Here is a 24,984-nt window from a genome sequence, read left to right on the forward strand (position 1 = left end):
GGGAGGTGTTTCCGGAGAGACTACGGGGTTGGGACCAGTTGGTACCTTACGAAGGCTTGGGTTTAGAAACGCAGCAGCAAGGGGAGGTGTTTCTGGAGAGACTGCAGGGTTCGGACTAGTTGGTACCTTACGAAGGCTTAGGTTTAGAAATGCAGCAGCAAGGGGAGGTGTTTCCGGAGAAACTGCGGGGTTGGGACCAGTTGGTGGTACCTTACAAAGGCTTCGGTTTAGAAATGCAACAACAAGGGGAGGTGTTTCTGGAGAGACTACGGGGTTTTGACCAATTGGTACCTTATGAAGGCTTGGGTTTAGAAATGCAGCAGCAAGAGAAGGTGTTTCTAGAGATATTGCGGGGTTGGGACCAGTTGGTACCTTACGAAGGTTTAGGTTTATAAATGCAGCAGTAAGGGGAGGTGTTTCTGGGGAGATTGCGGGCTTCGGACCAGTTGGTACCTTACGAAGGCTTGGGTTTAGAAATGTGGCATCCTTGGAAATGTCATTGGCATCCTTCTGATAGGAAATGTCCTGCTCATTAGTGTTAACACTTCCATCATCATATTGTGGATAGAAATCACCACCAATTCAACCATGTATTACAGGGAATAAAACCAAAATCGAAATAAACAATGAAAAGTTCTTCATCATTGTATTTCGCAGCTTAATTTTTAATTTCTTCGATCTGCTAAACAAACACAAAATCATATCATCATATAAATGTCAAATAAAAGTAATATATAACTGAATTAAGTAATGAAAAAATGTCAAATGGGAAATTTTGATTACTCATCATAATTAAATTGCTAGGCAGAAAAAGAAGTCCTGAAAATATATTTAAGTCAAAAGAAAGTATTACGTATTACCTGTTAACCTTATAAATAGGAATAGTGAACTCCATTTCCAATCTAATAATTTCTGAATTAGCAGCTCTACAAATGCAATGATTAGTAGTCCATTCCAAATACATTGAATCAATTATATCACTTATATGGTGTATCAAAAGCTTTAAATATACAATACATATGGTGTATCAAAAGTTTTAAATATACCATACATGATTGCTGCGCCTAATATAGGCATATGGATTTGTGTCTATATCTAACCTCCTCCAGAAGGTATGTGACTTCGAACACCACATATTTCATCACTATGGGGCCCTATCATAATTATGCATGGTTTGAATGACAGGAAGTTTTAATGTAAAAAAAAAAAAAAAAAAAAAAAGCGCAAAGAGCATGAAAAACCACGTTCACGAAACAAACATGAAATGGACAAACCACGTTCACGAAACATGAACTTGACGTTCACGAAACAAACATGAAATGGACAAACCACGTTCACGAAACATGAACTTGAAACGGAGAAACTCGAAATAGAGAAACTGTAGTGTAAAAAATTAAAAACATGAACGAAGTACCTAGTTTTTTCCCGTGTAAAAGATCGATCAAGGAGAGCCTGGGAGTGTGCAGACGCTCGCGGGAGAAAAAAAGCTTCAGTTGTAGAACCTAATGGAGCTCCATTATATAGAGCAGGTTGCGTAACCTACTGGCGGGCTAGTTGCATGACAATCCTGTTATTAACCCAATGGAGTTCCACCTTCAGTTTCTTAATTAATCCTTGGAATTAATTATAATTCGAAAATCTCTCGATTCTTATCGAATGACTGCATCCGTCAACTCATAATCAGCCATTTAATTATTATTTTTGTTATCCTTTATTATTTAAAATTACATAATTATTAATTTAAAATATAAAGTTTGGAGAAGTCTCTAAACTATATTTTTGAGATTAAAAAAATTTATTATATAATTTCAATATTATAACAAAATTTCAATATTTATTTAAAAAAATTTATTTATATTTATATATTAACTACTAAATATAAATTTGCAATCAGTCACTTGTTTAAGGAAACACACTATCACAAACCTCTCATGACTCGAAGTTTGGAGGTTACATGGTGACAAATTCCTCCATCGCTTCTCACTAGAAAGTTTTCTAAAACTTAGATGTAAATCGAGACACTGTGAGAGTCATGGCCTTTGCAGGTAATCTATGTAGATAACATCACTTATAAATACTCGTGCTCCATCAATGAAAATATAAGTCTCTTTAATTGGGTTAAAAAGGGCACGTTTGGTCATATTACCAACTATGACTAGGATGGTTTTGTCACTTTCTGACATGAATTGAAAACCGTCAACAAAATCCATTGAGATGACTTCTCATTTAAACATAGGAATTTCATTCGGTCATAGGAATCTTGCTCGGTGGTGATGGTAATGCTTTGCTTTCTTACATTCACGATGTCTAGCAAAAAACTAAACTATGGCACACTTCATGCTTGTCCAAAACAAAATTATCTCCATGTTAGCACACATCTTCTTCATGTCAAGGTGTGCATTGTAAAGTTTCCTATGTGACTCTTCAAGGATGGTTCCTCACACATTCCCTTTCTTATAGATGTACATTCTTTCATGAAATTTTAATAACTCGTCCTGGTTTCTACATAATTAGACCACTCTGTACTATTTAGTTTTTGTTGTAACTATCCATAAATTTCATTCTTTAATGTTGTTGGCTTAATTTGTTTTGCAAAATATATTTTTGCACTACTAATATCAATTTCAACAATCTAATTTGTATTCTTACTTAGTGCATCTAATAACTTATTCTCCTTCCCTTTGATGTTTATAATATCAAACTCAAATTCACTCAATAATGCTATCCACCTTGCCTACCTAGCATTAATCTGGTTGGCTAAGATAGTACTTCAAACTAATATGATCATTAACAAGAGTAATTGTTTTCCTAATAGATCATGCTTCCGCATATTTAACACATGTACAACTGCAACTAACTCAATATAAAAAAACATAGTTAATCTCATGGTTTTTTTTAACTTTCTTGATTCATAAGCAATCACATGATTCTCTTTCATCCACACACCACCTAGACCCTCAAGGCATCCATCTATACAAATAATAAAATATTTACGTAGATCAAAAACTTTTAATATTGGATCTATTGTTAATAAATATGTTAGCCTATTAATCTTTATTGACATTTTTTTTCCAATGGACTTTCACTCCTTTTTTCTGCAATGAACTAATGGGGTAAGCTAGTTTAGAGAATCCTTCAATAAATATCTAATTGTACCCAGTGACACCCATTAAGGACTTATTTTTTGTCACATCCTTAGGTATTGGGCATTTTAAAATGGATTTAACCTTTTTAGGGTCAACAGTTATCCCTTCCTTAGAGATCACATGTCCCAAATACTGGATTTTGTTCTAATAAAACTCACATTTACTGAATTTTTCATATAATTGGTCTTTCCTAAGAGTTTGTAGCATTATGTTCAAGTTCTCTTCGTGTTCTTGAGTTTTTGAATATATTATAATATCAACAATAATAAATAATACAAAATTGTCTAGATACTTGCTAAAAACACTATTCATTAGGCACATAATGGTAGTAGGAGCATTTGTAGGACCAAATGGTAGAAAAACAAATTCATTGTGTCCATATTGGGTTTTGAATGCAGTTTTATATATGTCTTCATCTTTAATTTCTTAATTGATGGTAAAAATAGTGGAAGTTTATTTTAGAAAAAAATTATGCCTCTCTAACTTGGTCAAAGAAGTCATCTATCCTAGGTAAGGGAAATTTGCTTTTAACAGTTAATTTGATTATCTATTTGTAATCTATGCACATCATGAAAGTTCCATCTTTTTTTCTTACAAACAACACCAGAGCTCCCCAATGTGAAACACTTGGTCTAATGTATCGTTTTTTTAGCAACTCCTATAACTGCATTTTCAACTCCATTTTGGCACACTCATTTTGTAAGGTTCTTTAGACATAAGTATGGATCCCGAAACCAATTCAATTGTTAAATCTCTGTCTCCTTTTGGAAGTAATCCTAGAATATCATATGGGAATACGTTCTTATATTATCTAATCACTTTTAGGTCATCTATAGTTTTTACTTCTATGTAATTTCTTATATTTGAAAAACAAATAATTTATAGCCTTCACAGGCACATCGTCTTAGTTGTAAGGTTGAAATTTTCCTTGTGGAAATAAGCCTTGGTATTCCCTTTGTGAGTTGTAAGTTTACTTCTTCAATGATGTATGTACAAAATTTCTATAAACAATTGACTATGGACTTATGATTCTCCAACCAATCCATTCCTATTAGAAAATCATAAGAAACTAGAGGTAATATATTCAGATTTGATTCTATTGGGCATCCATCTAAGTTTACAATGCACTTTCTAACCCAATTGGTCATTTTTCTTTTAGTGCCTATAGCCAATTGAACCAACCATGAATTTAAAAACTTTTATGGAATCAGTTTGTATTTTTCCACAACCTACTCACTAACATAGCTAAGACTAGCTCCTAGATCTACTAAAATAGACATAGGCTATTCTAGAATCATACCTTCAATTCTGATCATTGTTGATTGATGTCCTACATTCTGGTCTTCTAATGTTGTATTGATTCTTGGTATATTTAGCTACATCAGTTACTATAGATGCCTCCTCCACATCCTACAAAGCTTGGACTGATCTCGTGTTGTATGTGTAGTTTTTGAGTAGGAGTTCTCCACAACCCAAAAAATTTAATGGTTCTCATCCATTTCCACCATTTTTTTGTTTATTATTTAGGTCAATTGTTTTAGAACATATCCATGACTTTCCAGGTTGTGGATGGTTATTCCAATTACATTTTCTAGGCTGATGAATTTTCCCAAAAAAAATTAGAGTAGAATATTTTGACTTTTTATTCCTGGTTCAAAATATGTTCTTTTCCTTATTAGACCATGATTCCGAGCCATAATTTTTTTGTTTAAACTATTGATAATAGTTCCTAGTTTTCCACTCAACTTTATCCCTTTTTTCGATTATTACATTCAATCCTTTCCTTATATGGGAGAAGGATATAGTACATAAAACACTGCACCTTCACATTTTCTTCCCAAATATAGGGAATATACCTCAATAAATTTGTAAATGTTTCAACAAATTCACCCATACTCATTTGTCCCAACTTCAGATCATGAAACTATATTTCATTATCAACGTAATATATTTCAGTTATATATTTTTCCTTAAAATATTTTTTGAATTCTTCCCAGCTTACTATTTTTTCTTCTATATTGTGCAATATTCTTACTTCTTCCCACCATAGTGAAGCTTTTCCTTGTAATTGGTAGACTACTAGTCTAGTTTCAAGTTGCTAGAATATTCATATACTTGGAATTATTTGGTCATGTTTAAACCCTAGGCTTTTGTTGCCTCTTCTTTTTTACCATCAAAATGAGCTGGTATGATCGTTTTAAACTCTCCTTGGAGTTCCATTTTATTTTTCTTTCTTATTTTAAGTGATTTTTGATATGTTTTATATTACTCTTCCTCACTTTTAGCTTTTTTATTCTCATTTTCATATTTATCATGCTCACTTTCACCTTTTCCATCTACATTTTTCCACTTTAAGGAGTCCTATTTTCACTCCTCTACCCATGTGTCTAGAGGTCTGTTATTTGAATTTTTAATCAAATCATTAATGAGATTTTCTTTCTCTGCACTTTCCTTTAGAAAATTCTCATTGTTGGCCTTGATACTAGCCAACTCTTGTCTCATGTTTTTTACCATTTTCAATAGTTGGGTTGTTGGATGTCAAATTTCATCTCCCAACTAAACCTGAGTATGTTCTCCTTAACCAAGAGATTTGGTAGAAGTTTCTACCATTAAAATACTATTTTCTTCTTATTTCTAATTTTCTTCACAACAACAACTCAATTAGTTTTCAGAGACACAACAATCACTATATATAATTTAAGTTGCAGGTTTTCCCTTAGACCTTAAACTTTGACCTACAACTTTGATGCCACATGTAATGTACCTCAGTTTCACACTAAAAAAAAAAATCTAGTAATATAAATGTAGTTCAACAGTAAATACTTCTAATTATGAAGTATATCATTTTAGATATAGTTTAACTATTAGCACCTCTCTATTCAATTCAACACATCGATGGTTACACTTTACTCTTTAACATCTAGAATCACATTTCCTTTTTTATATTCAATTCATATCCAAGGCTTATTAGCATATAAGTCCCCCTTAATTCTACCATGAGAACTCTCTTTATTCACCACTCTTCTTAACTCGACATTTTGTGTTACCATAGTGTTTTCCATATATAAATTTATTTTCTTATGAACATTTGAATGAGGTAGGTTTTGTGTAACTCTTTAAATTATTGTATAGATATTATACCATTCAAACCCCTTATTCTTACTATAAAAATAGTCATAAGTGTGCATCTTCATTTTTATTTGAACCAAGGGATATTGTATGTCCCATTTTACCTAACCAAGGGGTCAATTTATATAAATTTAAACTCTTTTTAATGTATGGTTCCATAACACTTAGGATCATATTACATTTAAGTTTGTAACAACCCCTGGTTGATTTTCCACGTAAATAAAATAAGGAAAGGGTCACAGGACACACATACCAAGCTAAATGGTGGGAAACACTTTAGTCGGAATCACTTGTGGATTAATAATGGCTATGGATCTATATAATCTATTATATATATGGATCTTAACATGTCTTAATTATTTATTGAATGTTTGATGAATGCATGCTCTAACAAGTGTTATTGTAGATAGCTAGAGAGGCATAGAGCCTTCTTGGTGATTCTTAGATGAATATTATTAGTTTAGGATCGGATATGCATTCATGACCTATAGCTTATAGTTTTACCATATATTTGAAAAAATATCTATCATGGATTAGGCATGTCTATGACAAGTTCTTGCTTGAGTTTCAGTTGGTTGGCTTTGTCATTGTTTATGTTTCTAGAAAGTTACAAGATGTTCTAGGTAGTGGTCTAGAGGCTATATTAAAAAAGTGGTTCAGATCTCAGAACTGCTGGCACATAACTAGAGTTTTTGGGTCATAACCACATGGAAGTAGGATTTTGCATGCGATTGGAACCTAATAACTACATTGATGATGTGTTATGGGCACGATTGTGGAGTTTCCCTAGTGAAAAGAGCTGCAACTCAAGGTTTGACCTTCTAGAGTGGTTTGTAGCTCCTAAGTGGTCTGCAGTCCCTAAGGGATGTATGTAAGTTTTTGGCATGTCAACCCCAATTGCATAACTCGATCTTGGAGGCTGGGTCATATAATAGTGACACTCAACTCATGTTTACCCTAGAGAGCTTATAAAAGTTGGTAAATGTGGGAGGGTTGGTCATATATTGGTATCAAATCTTACATGTTCAAACACTTGGACTGGATGGGAACATGTAGATTTTTATGCATGCATGTTATTTTTCAATGTGTTTTTTTTGCATGCATTGTGATGGATATGGTTATGCATGCATAGTAGGTTAGATATGAAATGTGAAGGTTATTAATCCAATTCGTGTCATCGTGATGATATTGGTATGTTATGATGTTATGATGTTGAGATTTTGATATGTTGGTGTCACAATTGAGGAAATTTCAGCCTAAAAGTTCCCATGAAATCTTAACATACATAATATGTAAACCAATCAAAATCCTTTAAATTGAAAAGGAGGTAAATCTAAATATTTTGGAGGGGAAAGAAACTACTTTTTTTAATTGTATTTTTCACTGATCTCCTTATAAGTTTACTCAAATTTCAAGTGTAGACACTCATTGGAAGTGGAATTAAATTTGAAATCAAAATAATACTCATTATGCATACTTATGAGAAGACCCACTTTGAACAAAATTGAAGATACATTAAAAAAGTGTTGCTTAACACATGTTTTTTAATGTATCTTAAATTTTTATCATTGTGGGTCTTCTCAGAAGTATGCATAATGGTTATTCATTGGACATGGAATTTAATTACACATCCAACGAGTGTCTACACTTCAAATTTGAGTAAACATATAAGGAGATATGACAAATATACAGATAAAAAAGGTAGTTTTCTTCGTTTCCCTCCAAAATTCATAACCCTTATTTTATTATTTTTCCTTAGGAGGATAATTTTAGGATGAAATTTCCTCTAATGTATGTATATATATTGTGCTAATATGGATTGATTGTGAAGACAATATACCCTCCCCTGAAACACACTAAGGTATGATTTTGATAATGTATATATTTGGTTTATTTAACATGACATGTTTGCAGGAGATAGAAGATCATAGATGACAAGCATAATGGTGGATTATAGTTCACATGACTCTCCTTCCAGATTAGATGAGTATTAAGGATATGAGTATTCTCTTGATTTAGCAGATACACTAAGAAGTATGCAATATTATGTATAGGTTGTTAGTACCGATAGTGTTGTATGAATGTTGCATAGTCAGTGTTGGGTATAGATGGTGCTATGTACATGTTGGATATACAGTGATGTGTACATATTGTATTGTGTGCAAGATGGATATGCAGTGTTGTATGCATATGTTGATCTGTGTGTTTTGGATATCCGGTGCTGTGTACAGATTATTCTATATACATGTTGGATATGCAGTGCTATGTTCATGTGGTGTTGCGTGCATGTTGTACATGTGTTGCTAGGTACATATGGTGTGGTGAGCATGATTGTACAAGTGGTGTTGTGTGCTTGTGGTGTTGTGTACCTAATGTACAAGTGGCGTTGTGTGCAGGTGATGTTGTGTACATGTCGTGCATGTGGCGCTATGTACATGTGGTGTCGCGACATGGTATGCATGTGGTACTATGTATATGTGGTATTGTGTACACATCGTACAAGTGGTATTGTGTACACATTGTACAAGTGGTGTATTGTACATATGATTTTGTGTACACATTTTGCGGGTGGCGTCTTGTACATTTGATGTTTTGCACATGTTGTGCAGGTGGTGCAGTGTATAGATGGTACTATGTACATGTTTTACATATGGTACTGGTGCACATGTGGTATAGTGTGCATGTCATACATGTTGTGTTGAGGTCATGTGGTACTAGGTATGTGCATTTTGTAGTTGTCGTATCATGACATGTGTATTCATTGTGTTGTACTTTGTGTGGGTACAGGTACTATGTGGCATTGTACATCACGTATAGTTGTATGAGTTGTGTTGTATATTAGGAGCATGTGTATGAATTTTGTGGTGTTTCACATTGTGTGCAGAATGTATGTTTTGTGATGTACATTGTGTATGTATACGGGTTGTGTGGTGTTGAACACTAGATGCAGGAGTATGTATTATGTTGTGTTGTACACTGGGTTTTTATGTATGTGTTGTGTTTCATGTGTAGATGTGTCTATTGCATGGTGTTCTATGTTGTGTGTGGTTGTATGTATGTAATGCACACAATGTGTATGTGCACATGGTTGAGGAGAAGGCACTAGTGTTTTCCAAGTGTAGAAACTGATCCAAATTGCATATGGAATAAGGACAAAGGTAGAAGCTAAGAATTGTGTAAAGGATAAGTATCAGTGTTTTATTCAGTTTTACTATGCATGTGTTTTATGATTCTGGTCTATGATGATTACATGTGATCTATGGTTCTAGTTTATGATGGTTACATGTGATTTACGATTTTGATCTAGGATGGTTGTGTTTTGCGCTAACATGATGTGATATGTTTATACATGATTATTTGGTCAAGATGTTAGTTTGACTTATGATAGGAAAATAACAGAATTACAAGTGTACCTTATTAACAAGCTACCAATGAGGTATAATTTGAAGTTATTTTAATTTATTTTGAATCTAATGGAAGTTATGTGCTTGGTAAGAAAGCATGGAAATATCTGGCTGGGTGGTTGAAATCGACTGCAAGAATTAGCGACAACAATAAAGGAATTGAAATAGCCAGCAGTATGTTGGTAAAGCACTTCGGGAGTAGGGCCATTATGGGACACTAGTACCCAATAGTGTCCATTGATTTCCATGAGCATGCTATGATCGGTATGATGGTTTTAAGGTAGGGATATGCCTTGGTTTTGTATCTTCTGATGTGAGGAAACCTTGTCAAGGGATGGAATTCCCGAGATGGGGGTGCTAGTGGAACTTGAATGGTGTGTGAATGCACGAAAGGGGATGACTAGATTTCTCGAGAGATTGTGTAGAAAAGAAGGGAAGATTGGGGATGGATTTCTTTTAGTCATTAGCATTTCTAGATGGAATCAAATTTATATTGGGGGTGCACCCTGGAACAATGAGCTAGTAACTGTTCACTGATAGGAAAGGTGGCGCAGGATTATAGCACTGGATATTGGATGCAAATTTGATTTTACAATGGATTTTGGACTTCCTAGAAAGGAGGTGAATCCTGGAATTACTTTGAGGGTGGAGGTATGACCCTCTGGATTCCCTTGTTGTAGATGCAGGCATCATATCATTTTATTTGTTGGTTGAGAAAATGTGCATATGTGTTTATTATTTTAAATATTATATTAAGATGGTTTATAAATCTCCAAGCTAGTATGGTTATTTGTTGGTTGAAGAAAATGTGTTTGTTTGTATATGTGGTTATTATTGTAAATATTGTAATGAGCTATGTTATAAAGCTCCGGCAAATGGTAGTTTTTTATGTTTCTGCAGTGGTAATTATAAATGCTGCAATGAGTTGTGTTATAAAGCTACATGGGTAGTATATTTTGTTTTCAGCAGTCTTGTTGGTTATAGGTGTTATTGAACACTGAGGATGGTGTTCCCCTAAGGGGGAGGGTTTTGTAACAACCCTAGTGAAAATTCCATGTAAAAATATATAACGCCATGCTAATGGGACACGTATTCCAAGACAAATAGTGGGGGAAACATCCTAGTGGGTGTTTATTTGGTTTATTATGGCTAAGGAAATTAGAAAAGGCAATGGCTAAGGATTTGGAAAGGCAAAATTGCATTTTTGCACATTTATTTATGAAAATAAAGGAAATTAGGAGAAAATGAAGGTGAAAGGTCACAGGTTGCACGTGAGGAGGAAAATGAAGGAAAATAATGGAAAATGAAGAAAATAAAGGCCTCGTTAATAAAAAGGCTTCTAAGGATCAGTGGGCGGGACTTGCTTAGTTTAGTTTTGGATCTCTCTCATTATTCTCTCTCTATCTCTTAGACTCTTGGAGACTTAGAGTTTTCTTGGAGGACTCTTGGAGGGTGTGGCATACTTGGAGTTTTAGAGCAAGAAGACAAAGGAAGAGTAGGAAAGCGCAAGAGGGCATCAGAATTGACAACTACATCATATTTTCTTGCAGGTACCAAGTTGTATGTATGTTTCCTTCACTAGTTTTAGCATGCATGGCACATCCATGTGGTTTCTTGGTTTTGATCTGTCATCGACATGGAGGATTGCCTAGATTGATAGTGAATTTCCTAGCCTTGCCATTTCCTAGATAGCCATGGTTATTTTTGGTTTATTTTCATTGTTTGTTTTTGGTTGGTTCTCATGTTTCCTTAGCTTGGGTTGAGTTACTAGTTCCTAGAACCTTGGTTGGAAAAACACTCTGGAGCCCTATAACAACTTGGGTAGAGTTACTAGTCCTAGAGCCTTGGTTGGACAAATGCTCCAGAGCCCGATGGCAATTGTGGGTTGAGTTACTATTCTTAGAGCCTTGGTTGGAACAAACTCTCTAGAGCCCTGGATGGCTATGATAGAGACCGATCTGATGATTGTTTTGTGATGTCCAATCGTGAGGTGGAATCACAGTTTGATGGGTTGAGGTGGATGGCCTCTAGAAGCCCTAGATGGTTTTTGATTGATGTGTTCTATGAGATCCCACATTCATACTTGGAATATGGCACCAAGGACTGAAGAGAGATTTGGCTGAACCATTCTACGATTGGGTGCAACATGTAAGTCCCATCCCGGGTTTGGATTTCACATCATTAATGAAAGATTATTTCTCCTTATATATTTATGAGCATTATGATGGATTATATGTGTTTTATATGGTTGTTATTTCATTTTTATTTCTGTCCCTATTATGTTGGTTATTTACATGTTTTACGACAACAACGATGAGTGGCTCTCATCATGTTCTTATTTGTTCTTGAATGATCAATGTATATATGACCTAATGGATGAAATGGTAGCTAATTTGATAAGGAGACAATGCTTCTTAGTGAATCTCAGATAAGTATGAGACCCCTATGCTTATAATTGTTAATTACACCTTTAGATTACACATTTACAATATCTTTGATGAAATGTGCGTCATGGCTAGTAGGGGTCCACTCAAGGTATTGAATAAGTATTTTCTTTATTACTATCATTTTCATGTTATTTTACTAATTTGAAGAGATGGTTAAATTAGGGGCAGTGACCCGGGCTCTAGGCCTTAAAAGGTGGCTCAAATCGTGGAGTCGTTGGCATAGCACTGACAAATTGGGTCTCTGGTCGCCGGTAGGCAAGCCTGTGAGAGAGACTATAGGGTTTCAGTTTCATGCATGCCTTATCATGGTAGCAACTTTGGTTTAATTCATCTAAATGCTAGGTTAACTCAAGGGTTCGGCACCTACAATGGTGGATTAGCTCCTAGGGGTCTTGAAGCACCTGAGGGAGGTTTGTGTGTTGTTTTTCTGTTGATTCCATTTCCTTAAGGTTACCTAGGAGGTTGAATCATATCATATTATCCTCTCATTGCATGTTTACCCGGGTTGGCTAGTTGCTTGGGTAGATGTGGGAGGAGGGTGTTACACATTCAAATCCCAACAAGATAACCAAACATGCAACCTGTTACCTACAAAATATTATTCTTGGTTGCTCTTTCTTTGCTTGATTTATGACCTTTCTTACCTCTTTCCAATATTCTTCATGGTTACACTTCTAAGTCTCCTTGTGCTCCTTTTACTTTTCCTTGCTTGTCCTTTTCTTCCTTGCTTGTGTCTTCCTTGTGTCCAAATTCTCTTTCTCTTTTGTTTTAGTGCTCTCTCCTCCTTTTTTAATTGTTTTCCAAGTGAGAATCCTTAAATTTATCCTCTCTTCTTTTCTTTTCTTTTATTTTTTTCATCAATTTCCCTTGCATGCATATTCATGTCTCTTCATCTTCCTTTTCTAAAATTTGTTTTTCCCCTTTTCCTTTTTCCAATGCTAATGCCAATTTCCATAGCCAATAAATAATTAACCACATATGACTCCCAATCTAATTCTTTTCCCCTCATTCAACTTGGAATACATGTCCCATGAAATTGGCTTTATTTTTTTCCTTTTATAATATCCATTTATTACATGGAAATCCTTATGACTCTTATCAAAAAGCAAAATTTCTAAAATGTGACAAACATATTGCTTATGAAGCTTTATAAACACAACTTGATGCAGTATTTACAATGACATATAAAGTGCAATGTAAGCACTTTGGGCTCGATGAAGCTACATAGGAGATGACCAATCAGATGTGGCCTATATATTCTTCTCTATTTCCTGGTTAAAACAAATGTGCTTAGTACTAAGCACATTTGTTTTAACCAGTAAATAGAGAAGAATATAAAGGCCACATCTGATTGGTCATCTCCCATGTCACTTCATCGAGCCCAAAGTGCTTACATTGCACTTTAACTTGCTCTATTGCTCAGTTCTGAAGCATAAGCTTCTTCCACTACAAGATGCATTAAGGCTCTAGTTAGAACACTCCTTCTGGTTCCAACTACAATATAGACCAATAAATCACATGATTGGCATCTCGTACAAGCAAAGAAACATGGAAAACATCATGGACTTTCACCGATGGGTGCAAAGCAAGTATGTATGCTACTGGTATGATCTTTCAAGGATCTTAAAGGGTCCACAATACCAAGGTGCCAAATTGGCACATGACCTAATCTTCGAGGAGCTCTTCTTGGGCTTGATATGCAAGTACACATGCTCTCCAACCTAAAACTCCTTGAATGTTGTATGTTGATCCACATAACTCTTCTATTTTTCTTGTGTTGCCTTCAAATTATTTTTGATAACTTGCATCTCTTGCTCGATCTCTCTCAACATATTTGGTCCAATCAGCACCATATTTACTGGATCACTCTAGCTAATAGGAGTATTAAAAATCCTCCCATAGAGAACCTCAAATGGACTCATATTCAAGGATTCCTTATACCCATTATGATAAGAAAAATCCATGAGTGGAAGATACTCCTCACACTTTCTTTGTTGATGCATGGAATACATCCTCAACATATCCTCAAGGATCTTGTTGATCCTCTCTGTCTTCCCATATGTTTATAGATGATAAGTTGTGTTGAATGTTAGATCTATCCCCAATCCTGAAAAAAAAATCCTTCCAAAAGATGGAAGTGAACTCTGCATCTCTATATGATATAATCTCTTGGGAACTCCATGCAACCTCACTATCTCCCTAATGAATATTTGAGCCACTTCACTAGCTGAATTATTAGACTTCATTGCTATGAAGTGAGCTACCTTTCTCAACATATCAACCACAAGCATGACGGAGTCATGCCTCCTTGATGTCCTAGAAAAACCGATAACGAATTCCATGGAAATGACCTCTCATTTCCATTCTTGAATCGTAATAGGCCTCAAGAAACCAATTGGATGCTTTCATTTAGCTTTCACCTGTCGACAGTCCAAGAAATTAGAAACAAAATAAACCAGCTATTTCTTCAATTTAGGCCAATAGTAGAACTTCTTAATAGTTGTAAAAGCCTTCTAGTATCTTGGATGCCTTGAATATGGCTTGAAATGAAACTCTTTCAAAATAATCTTCTTCAATTCACCACTATCATGCATATAGATCCTTCTCGTAAATCTAACCAAGCCATCTATTGTGAAGTGATACTCCTCATCCTTATCATTCTGACCTTGCTACTACAATCTCTACTTCAACTACTAGTACCTCTCATCTTATTGCCCTACATTTAGATTGGGTTGGTAAAGCAAGTACCTCGGTCCACTTTGATCACGCATCAAGATGATTTTCCTACCAAGGAGATAATGTCTCCACATCTTCAATGCATGAATGATGTCTTCCAACTCAAGATCATGAGTCACATAATTATGTTCATGTTCATTCAAATTCAATGATTTATAGCAAACCACCCACCCTTCCTACATCAAGACTCCACCAAGTCCTTCCTTACATGCATCTATACAAACCACAAACTCCTTATTAGGATCTACAATCTTCAAAATAGGAGCATTGGTAACAAATTTCTTTAACTGATCAAATCTAGTTGCACACTTATAAGTCCATTCAAAAGTATTTCCCTTCCTCTTGTTATCACCAAAAAATTGATCATCTAGCCTAATTTGCTAGATGGATTGAAATACACCATGTAAGACCAATTTTATTAGAGTAAAATTGCTTTCACTGTGAGAAATTACTAAATAAACCACACGTGTTAAGTAATTTATAATTAAACCCATGAAGAATAATTAAATAAATCACTATTTATTTACTTTTATTTTTGGAATAATTAATTAAACCATTGATTAATTAATATTCCTTGTCATATTTGACCCAATTATGAAAAATCAATAGATAAATTATTAATTGTCTTATTTTTCTCTAGAAATAATTAATTAATCATTAATTATTTATTATTCCTTGTCAAGTTTGACTAAATCCCTCAGGAATAATTAAATAAATCATTATTTGTTTATTATTCCTTAACCAATTTCTTGAGATAATAAATAAATCATTTATTTATTTATTATTTCTAAATTAAAGTTTAAATACTTTTTCCCTCCTAACCAAATATAATAAAATATTCCAAGTGATTATTCCAAGAATGGGGTTAATAATATTTTATTATTGCTCATTATTTGAAGATAAATCAATATTTTGTTATAAACAGAAGGGTTTTCCATTCATTATTCACTTTTGATCATTTTCATTGTTGCACTCACTAATGTAACTTTGATTATTATCATTGTTGCACACCATTTTTCTTCTATTTGAGTACCCATTGAGCTCAAACATTTTATTTGTTGGGTTTACACATTAAAGAGGAGAGAGACTCTACACAAGTTGAAGACATTTGAGGATCGCCAAGAACCCATCCCATAGAGGGAGATTGGTAACATTTATTTGTTCCCTTCACAGGTGTTATTTAATAAAATCTATTCTTTTCATATCTAGTTTCCATTGGATTAATGAAGTTACTCACATTTATTACTATTTCATTTTGTTGTTTAACTATGATTGTGGCATAGATTAGGACTTTGGCAGGTTTTGTTTCTATCATTTGTTGTAGATCTACAATGTTTAGCATCCATTTATATTGTTGAAACTATTTTTCATCCATAGTCTTAGGTGATTTCTTTCCATACACCTTTGAGAAGAAAACACTATAACAAAATTGGCGACTCCACTGGGTTTTTACTTCAGATCCATAAACCTGGGTGACCTTTAGTTTTCAGCTTAGGGTTTCTTCTTTTTTCAGTCCCTTAATGTTGTTTACTATCATTTTAACCCTAGATCTATCAAATTTCTAACTTCCAGAAGTTTTCTGGTCTTTTCCATAGGTCACAGGAACCAGCCGCGATAGAGACGGTAATTGTTTTTCTGAGGCTTGCTGACCAGGAATCAAGGAGAAGAAATCACACTTTTCTGCCCAAAAAGTGTGATCTGGAGGTCCAGAGCGCATATTTTAGCCCAAAAAGTGTGATCCCCATGAAATCATGTTAATACCTGCAATTTTTAGGGTTTTCACAATTTTTTCATATCTATTTCTAGGTTTTGCCGAGAGATGTCTGCTGGGATGGTTGACCATTTTCCTCTCCCACTTAGGCCTTGATCTACTCTTATTTACTCGTCAAAGTGGAATTTATCCCCTTAGGGCTTCTAGTACACTTCCACCTTTATAGGAGGAGTTTAGCTGAGTAAGAAGTCTGAGTTTTTGTAGCACTTTCAACCATATTTTTCAGATTTGTACCCTCTTGTTTTAAATCTTCAAAGATAGGTTGTTTCCATCCAAAGTTTCATTTTAAACCTTGTTTGGTCATTTACCTTAGGGTCCCATAGATTTCCCTAGGTACTACTCCCATCTCCCTATCCTTTTGCAACTATCTTCCTCTCTAGTTTTTTGTTGTTGCTACATGTTGGGCAGCGGATCCCCCCCACAGCATGTTTTTGGGGCTTAAAGCCTAAGTTTTGGTCAATGCAATGTAAATACTCCACGAAGTACGAGCACGGAGCGCGAAATTCTAGGATAAGTCATAGGGTTGTCCTCCCTAAGAATTGTAAAATAATGTAAAGTTGTGTTGGCCTACCCATGGTCTGCGGGCCATGGGATTGTATAAATAGAGTGAGGCTCTAAGTGTAAAGTAAGTTTTTTTTGGAACAAGCAAGTAGATAGATGCGAAGGCATGGTTAGAGGATAGAAGTGGATCTGAAGTGTATTGGGTCGTAGCAGTAGGAAGAGGCTCTGTAGCTGAGTGCAAAAGGCTTGGTAGAGTCCACAGCTGAGTGAGCGGACCCCTGCAGCTGAGTATGCAGGGTGGAGTCGGGTTTATAAATTGAACTGAACTTGAAAAAGATTATTAATAAAGATAAGTTGGATTCAAAATACTGTTCATTTGATCTATATGTTTGATATTATGCTTTAATTATTATCTGGTTATTTCTATACGCAAGCTTCATAAACTCTTGTCTGAATGTTTATGTATGAAAATATTCTAAGTAATTAGTAAACAGAACCTGATTAAGGAAGACTTGGGTAATTAACACGGGTCATGCTTCAGCTAGAGCTGCGCAAAGGCAATAACACAAAACACAAAGTGCCTGCTGGTGCGCATAGCCCAGTAAGCGCTGAGGTTGGATCACATCCCTATCGCCACATATCAGACATCCCCAGGGTGTGGAAACCTAGTTCTAGCACCCTCCCATACTACTTTGGGTGAGACCTCAGTCCGTGCTCCATGGACTATTGCTGAAAGGGCTAGTAGTATCAGGATTTGCTTGGCTAAATCACTTTTGAACCTGGGTCAGGCCCCACTAAGCCAACAAATGGTTCTGTTGCTAGGAACGGGATCTACCTAAGGGATGTCTAATGTCGTGCCACTGGAACCCAACAAAGAAGGAAATTGAAGAGTGGTTGGATAGGAAGATTCACGAGTTTGTGATACAGGAAAATAGAACTCCACAAGTATCTGAGAAAAATTGGTTGGATCATTACGTGTATACGGAATCCACAAAATTTTCTTTGCATCCTTTTTGTCTAAGTTATATGAGTGGATCGCAAAGTTGGCCGATAGCCAGGGCAGGTGTAGGCTTCATAAACCAATAGTCTAGACCCCAGAATTAGTGCGCAGACTAGAGGCATCAAAAGATAATCTCGTGTGAGCAGTGGACCACTCGCTCAACTGTATAATAGGAGGATTTATCACTGAGTTTGCGGTAGACACGATCGTGAGCTACAACTAAGGAGAATGATGCTTTCTCAAAGGACCGCGAGGTAAGTATATTAAGTCTTTGAATACTTGGATTAAGATACTATTGTGTGAAAATAGGGTCATGCAAATACATTAATGTTTGGGACAACGGGGAGTGGAAATATCTACAAAAGCAGTGAAGAGTTAGAAAATAGTCCCTTAATTTCACCTTTGCAAGAGAGCGAGGAAGAGCTCGCTAAGGTCTCTCCGAGAAGCATGGTCAATTTGATAAGGAATCGCATTCCGCGGTTACCACTTCCACCCATGCCACCACCTGCTTCACCTCCCTCACCTCCATCCCTACCCATTCCACCTACACCACCACCACAGTTCAGTATGGCGAGTGAGATCAAACTACCAGTATTCAGAGGGGTAGGGAACGAAGATCCGGACCAGTTTTGGTTTGTGGTAAGAGCAGCATTGGAAGCACAAGGTGTCACAGACAAAAATATTAAGAAGGCTATATTGGTAAGTGCGTTGTAGGATCGCGTGTTGACATGGTATATCAAGCACTCTAACGACCACCCAAACATTATTAGGAATAGTAGAAATCTAGATCGTGCCAAATAGGGAATTTAGTAGGCCAAAGTCAGAAAAACAATCTATCATTCGGTTTAAAGAAATTGATATGCTCCCAGGCAAGAATTCCTAGGATCTGGATCAGTGGCTGAAAAGTATGATCCGCGAAGCCAATATGACGCTAATAGACGGACAACATCGTGCATGGTTTGTGGCATCTCTGACACTGCACTTGAGGATGGCACTGTCACAACAGAAAATTTCCACCCACGCCAAAGTTTTGGAAATGGCAATGAGGTTGCATGAGACCCCGATACAAGACCCTGGGTTGGGAGTTCAACAAATCCACGCGCAATTACAGAATCTATGCCTGGAAATGCAAAGTTTGAAGCAGGATAGGGCACCATGGCCAAAGGCGCATGAGAAGGTATGGTGCATAAAATGAAAAGGCCAGGGCCATGACAAGGATCACTAGTGTTCACAAACTACTTGGCAGGAGGAGGGACAATGCCTTTGAGACCAGAGGCATAGGCAGGGCTAAGTGCAACACTCGTGTTATGGTGCACGATCTGTCAGATAGGAGGGAAACACATGACAGATAATTGTCATTTGTTACAGAAGTATACACAAACTCCCCAACAATTGTTTTGTAATTTCTGCAGGTCGGTAGGCCATGATGAGCACACTTGTCATATCTACGAGCTAATGATGGATCAGACCCTAGCCTACAAGATGAAAACAGAAACACGAGCCCTCAACCTAGCTACGGGGATGGCGCATGCTGGATTTCAGGGGCAAGGTTGAGGACGAGGAGGAATGGGACCAGGAAGGGGCCATAGACAATTAATTTGTTACAATTGCGGAGGACCAGGGCACTATTCCTGCAATTGCACCAACCTGATGAGGATATCATATTCGTATTGTGCTCATTTTGATCATGAAACAATATATTGTCCTACGTTGATCACACGGATGCGCAAAAAAGGGGTTTTCCAGCCTCCTCTGACTCAAAATATACAAATGATGAGGTCTGAACTGCACGAAGAAGATCCAAATATAAACATGATGCTCAGAAGTGATGCAACCACAAGAGAGGATAAGGGGAAGTAACCAGAGGAAGATACATGGATTCGCAAGGATCCTGCAAAGGAACCTGAGTTTGACTTAGAACGTGCAAATGAGACATTCATGGAAGCTAAGAAGAGCTTCATGGAGGCCTCCACTTCATGTAGTAAGGATCAATGAGAGCCAGGAATGGATCCTTCAATGCTTACTACCTTTCTGGAGACATGCATGAAACTGTTGCGTGACAACAGGGAAGTGAAGGGACTATAGGAGTTGATCACCATGTGTGTAGGGGTAGGAGAACCACGCGTAGTCCAGAAATTAAGGAAGAATGCCTTACGCACCAGAAGGGAAATGAGATTGACTGTGCACATTGGTGAGTATGAAATGGATCAGGTAATCCTAGATTTGGGTTCGGACACGAATGTGTTATCGAAGAAAACATGGGAATGCATGGGCAGGCCTGCATTACAATGGTCCCCTATTCAACTACGATTGGTGAACCAATAGAAGATTTTTCCCATGGAGGTTGCAAGTAGTAACAGTTGATACTGAAGGCACAAGCACACAGTCAGATTTTGAGGTAATAGAGATTGTTGATGATAGCAAGCCCTATCACACGTTATTAGGAATAGACTGGGCCACTGATATGAATGGAGTCATCAACCTAAAGAAGTGGAAGATGATATTCTAGAAGAATTCACTACGCGTAGTAGTCCCACTAGACCTAGTCGAAGGAGCACGCTACACTGAACCAATGCACGATGATGAGCTAGATTGTATTTACAAGATAACTGCGGAAGACCAGGATTGGGTGAATCAGACTGTAGATGGGAGAATCTTGTGGTAACGCTAAACCTCCTACACTTCGGATTCAGATGAAGAAGTAGAGCGCTGGCAGAATCGGTTGCACGAAGTGACAACGCTGAATTGCAACATGATGATTAGATCATTGTGTTGCGTGACAACAGAGGCATGAGAGCTACCAACATATGATGGATTGACAACAGTGGATGAATTCTTGAGAAAATTTGAAAGTGCAGTACAGGAACAGCAGCAGTTCAATGCATTGAAATGGGCATTGCAGGCAACACCCACACGACGGTGGAGTACACATCAATGCAAGTTTGAGGATTGGTGCGGATGTAGGAGAATGATATGCTTACGGTTTGCAAGCCCCCAGCCTTAGACAAGAGTTGGTCAGCCAGGGAGGGGCAGCTTGTGTGCCCACCTATCTTGATGGGTACAGACATGCACACACGCACAACCCATACTCAGGATCAAAAATTGGAACAGGACGCAGAAACAGGAAAAGTGACACACACCACAATCGTTCCACATAGAAGCATTCAAGAAGGTATGCAGAATCCTAAACAAGTTTCGCTAGGCAGGACAAACTGATTGGGACCTATGTGTACCAACGGTCTAATGGACCTCTAGGGCCATGTACAAAAACCTAAGCACGGAGACGATTCCAGAGCTGAAGAGTAGAGTCGAGACCATAGTTTTGGAAGTAAGGAATCCTCATGCAGTAGCTCCCATAGTTGGGACAATACGTGAGGACCCAAACAAAGAAATTATGCAGCTATAGGAAGCCATTTGGCGAGGCGACCTTGAACTTCACAAACTCGAAGAAGATCGGGTATGCATGAGGAAGAAAAGCATGTTAATGGACACAGAAATCAACAAACTAAAAATCGAAATTGTGCAAGCATGTTGCATCGAGAAGGTAATAATGACAAGACAAGATATGGGTAGCCATAGTATTGCATTAGAAGATTTCCGCTAAGAATTTGTGGCTCTTCTACCATGGTTGCGACCGCACCTTACCAGATAAAGTAACCAAGGGAGTGTACCGCATAAGGATGAACACGCGATGCTAATTGTCACAAGGGTAATAGATGAGTGCCCACAGACAAGCCTGGGAAGTGAATTGAAGCCTCGCATAGGTGGTGTGACCACCTGACTATCTGTAGGGAGCACAGTCTCAGCACTCCAAGTAGTTGAAAGAGAGTACGGGACTATAAAATAGTTTGTATGAAAGGGTCGCATCCACGCAGAGGGGGCTGTGCTACTACGCAGATAGGTTGGGAAGTGATCGTTGAGACTTTGAAATAGTTATTAAACAGGTAAGAAACACAACCCATTGTGTGTCTGGGCATCTCAAACATTATCAATCCCTAGCCCTGAATCTTACTTCTCACTTCACTACTTTTAACATTTCTTCAGTTCCTAGATTACAAAATGCAAGTGCTGATTTACTTACCAGTGTAGCATCTAAGCTTATACCTTCATAGGAATTTAGTCTAGATAGATTTTCTATAGAGTTATTTTTTAGACCATACATCCCTGATAATGTAACAAATTGGAGACTTTTTAATAATGATGTTGATATAATCGATTTCCTTACATCAGAAGATCTTTTGAGGAACAAATCATAGATGAACATGAACATGACTTGCAAATCAACCATAAAGAAGATCAAAATCCAATTCCAATGTTTGTAGTCAAAATGGAAGATATCAATGATTTGAAAGACAGATCTAAAAATATTACAAACTCCAAGACTCAGAGTTATACTTTGAGATTTGAAGTGGTAAATCTAGGCACAATTGAAAAGCCTCAAAACTTCAACCTAGGTCTTGGTTTATCATCTAAAGAAAGGATATCATTCATCAAGTTGTTGAAAACATATAAAGGTGTCCTTGCCTGGTATTATTCTAATCTCAAGACCTATGATACCTTTGTAATTCAACACACTATACCGATGACCTCTAATGAGAAACCAGTTCAACAGAAGCTTAGAAATATGCATCCAAACCTTGTGTTATCATTGAAAATTCTGTTGCCAAAATTGCTCAGACTAGCTTAAGGACAAAGTGTTTTCGCAGCGCAACCTGTTTTAGTGATTTCGTAGCGTGCTACGAAATTGGGGATTTGTTCGAATCCATAGCAACTGTCATGCAAAATAGCTCTGGGGTGGATGCATTTTACAGGTGGCATGTTCTCAAGCTCCTGCGTGTATGCTTGTCATCAGTTCTGAATCTGAAGGGAAAAGTCTGAAGTGTTGCAGCTGCAAAACAACCTAATCCCCAAAGGTGCAGATATAACCAGATACAGGGACTACTTTAAGGATCTTGGTAAGGATGAAAGGGTTGAAGTGATTGCACTGCCGAGTTCCTTAGTGCAGCGTTCTGTTTTTCAATGCAAAGTGATGTACCTTGAACAGGTACTTGAACTTCTTAAAAAGAATCCTGAATGTCTATCAGATTTGGAATCATCTAAAGAAGGCCGTGATGAAGCTGATATAAATGATGAAGTGCACTACCTGATTCGAGATCTGGTGATGCATATGCATGAACAGGAGCAAGACCTAAAGAATAGCAGTTTGGTTTTCCTACCAACATATCGGTCCCTGGAGCAGCAGTGGCTGCTTTTAAGACATTCTAGGATGTGTTTCAAGGTCCACGTTCTTCACAGTAGCATTGATATTGAACAAGTAACAAGAGCTATGCAAATTTGCCATTCTTATAGAAAGGTAATACTTGCAACAAATATTGCAGAATCTTCTGTGACCATACCTGGGCTATCTTACGTTATTGATTCATGCCGCTCATTAGACATATTTTGGAATGACGACAACAAAAGACATGTGCCACATCTGGTTTGGGTGTCAAAATCTCAGGCAGATCAACGCAAAGGAAGGACAGGCCGTATATGTGATGGTCAGGTTTTCCGATTGGTTTCACGGCATTTGTTTGATAGTTTGATAAATATGAAAAAGCCAGCGATGCAAAAGCTGTCATTGAGAAGGCAGGTTCTCACGACTAGCTGTGCTGCATCAAAAGCCATGAATGACCCCAAAGTTCTATTTCAGAGGGCCCTTGACCCACCGAATTTGAAAACTATTCAAGATGCACTAGATTTGTTGGTTTCTTTAGATGCTCTGAAGGCACCATCTCATCATAGGGGAAAGTATGAACCAACATTATATGGAAATTTGCTTGGGAGTCTCCCCCTTTCTTTGGAGGCATCAATGCTTGTCATTAAGTTTGGTCAGTGTGGGTTTCTTAGAGAGGGTGCAATAATTGGTTCATTGATGGATGCATGACCAATGCCTATCATACAGCCATTTGGGCAGCAATCTTTGTTCAATAAATATGTGGACAGCTATTACAATGATGCTAATGGATCTGTTGGTTCTTCATATCATACAAAGACACTTATGGCAAATTTTTGTGCAATTCTGTTTTGGCAACGGATTTTGAAGGACAAGCATCGATTGCAACGACTCATTCAAGTGGCTGGCAATGAGATCTTCACAACTCAGACACATGATTTTGCTTCAATTGCTCTTAGGCTTGAGCAGGAGTGGTCTTCTTTTCACCATTTGGTGCACACATGCTTTCTCTCTCCAGGACAGCTTGAAGCAAACTTGAGTTTTGCCGTTGGCACTGAACTAGCAGATGATATTGTTACAGATGTTTGTATTCAGGCTTCATATGTTGACTCAGGGTCCTTGAATACTTCAAGTATAGGAAATGAGCTTACAGGAATTATCAAAGAGATAAGAACCCAATGTACACAACAGAATCTTTCATATTCTGAAGGACAATATTTCCATGACCAACCAACAACTGCCACACCTGTCTGCAAGTTCTTTGCCAAGGGAATATGTAAAAGGGGGAATAGCTGTTTTTTCTCACATACTGATCATGCTAAACAAGAGCTTGTGACAGTTGGAAAATGGAGAGCCACCCAATATTCAGAGGCTGTCAAGGCTGAACCAGATTGTAGCTGTTGATACATTGGAAGGTTTTGTTACTAAGAAGTTTTTTCCAACCATCTAAAGGAAAAGATAAACTGTTTAAACAGTTTCTCAGTTTCGTAGCGTGCTACGAAACTGCGAAACTACTGTAGGTGCTGTTTTTGAACGAAAACAAACAGTTTGATGGGAGGATCAGATATTTGCCAAAGGAAACACCTAAGGAACATTAAGAAGACTACATGAGGCTATCCTAGCCATTCAGATAAT

The 24,984-nt window shown here is 37.0% G+C and overlaps 1 pseudogene; it reads left to right on the forward strand.

The window, feature by feature from the left end:
- Positions 1 to 314: 314 nt before the first annotated feature.
- Positions 315 to 24,753, forward strand: LOC149250306 (zinc finger CCCH domain-containing protein 4 pseudogene; annotated as a pseudogene).
- The last annotated feature ends 231 nt before the right edge of the window (positions 24,754 to 24,984 follow it).

This window comes from Pinus tabuliformis, chromosome 7 (genome assembly GCF_031772625.1).
Source record: "Pinus tabuliformis cultivar Carrire ecotype Pingquan chromosome 7, CPIR1, whole genome shotgun sequence".
NCBI classification, from domain to species: Eukaryota; Viridiplantae; Streptophyta; class Pinopsida; order Pinales; family Pinaceae; genus Pinus; species Pinus tabuliformis.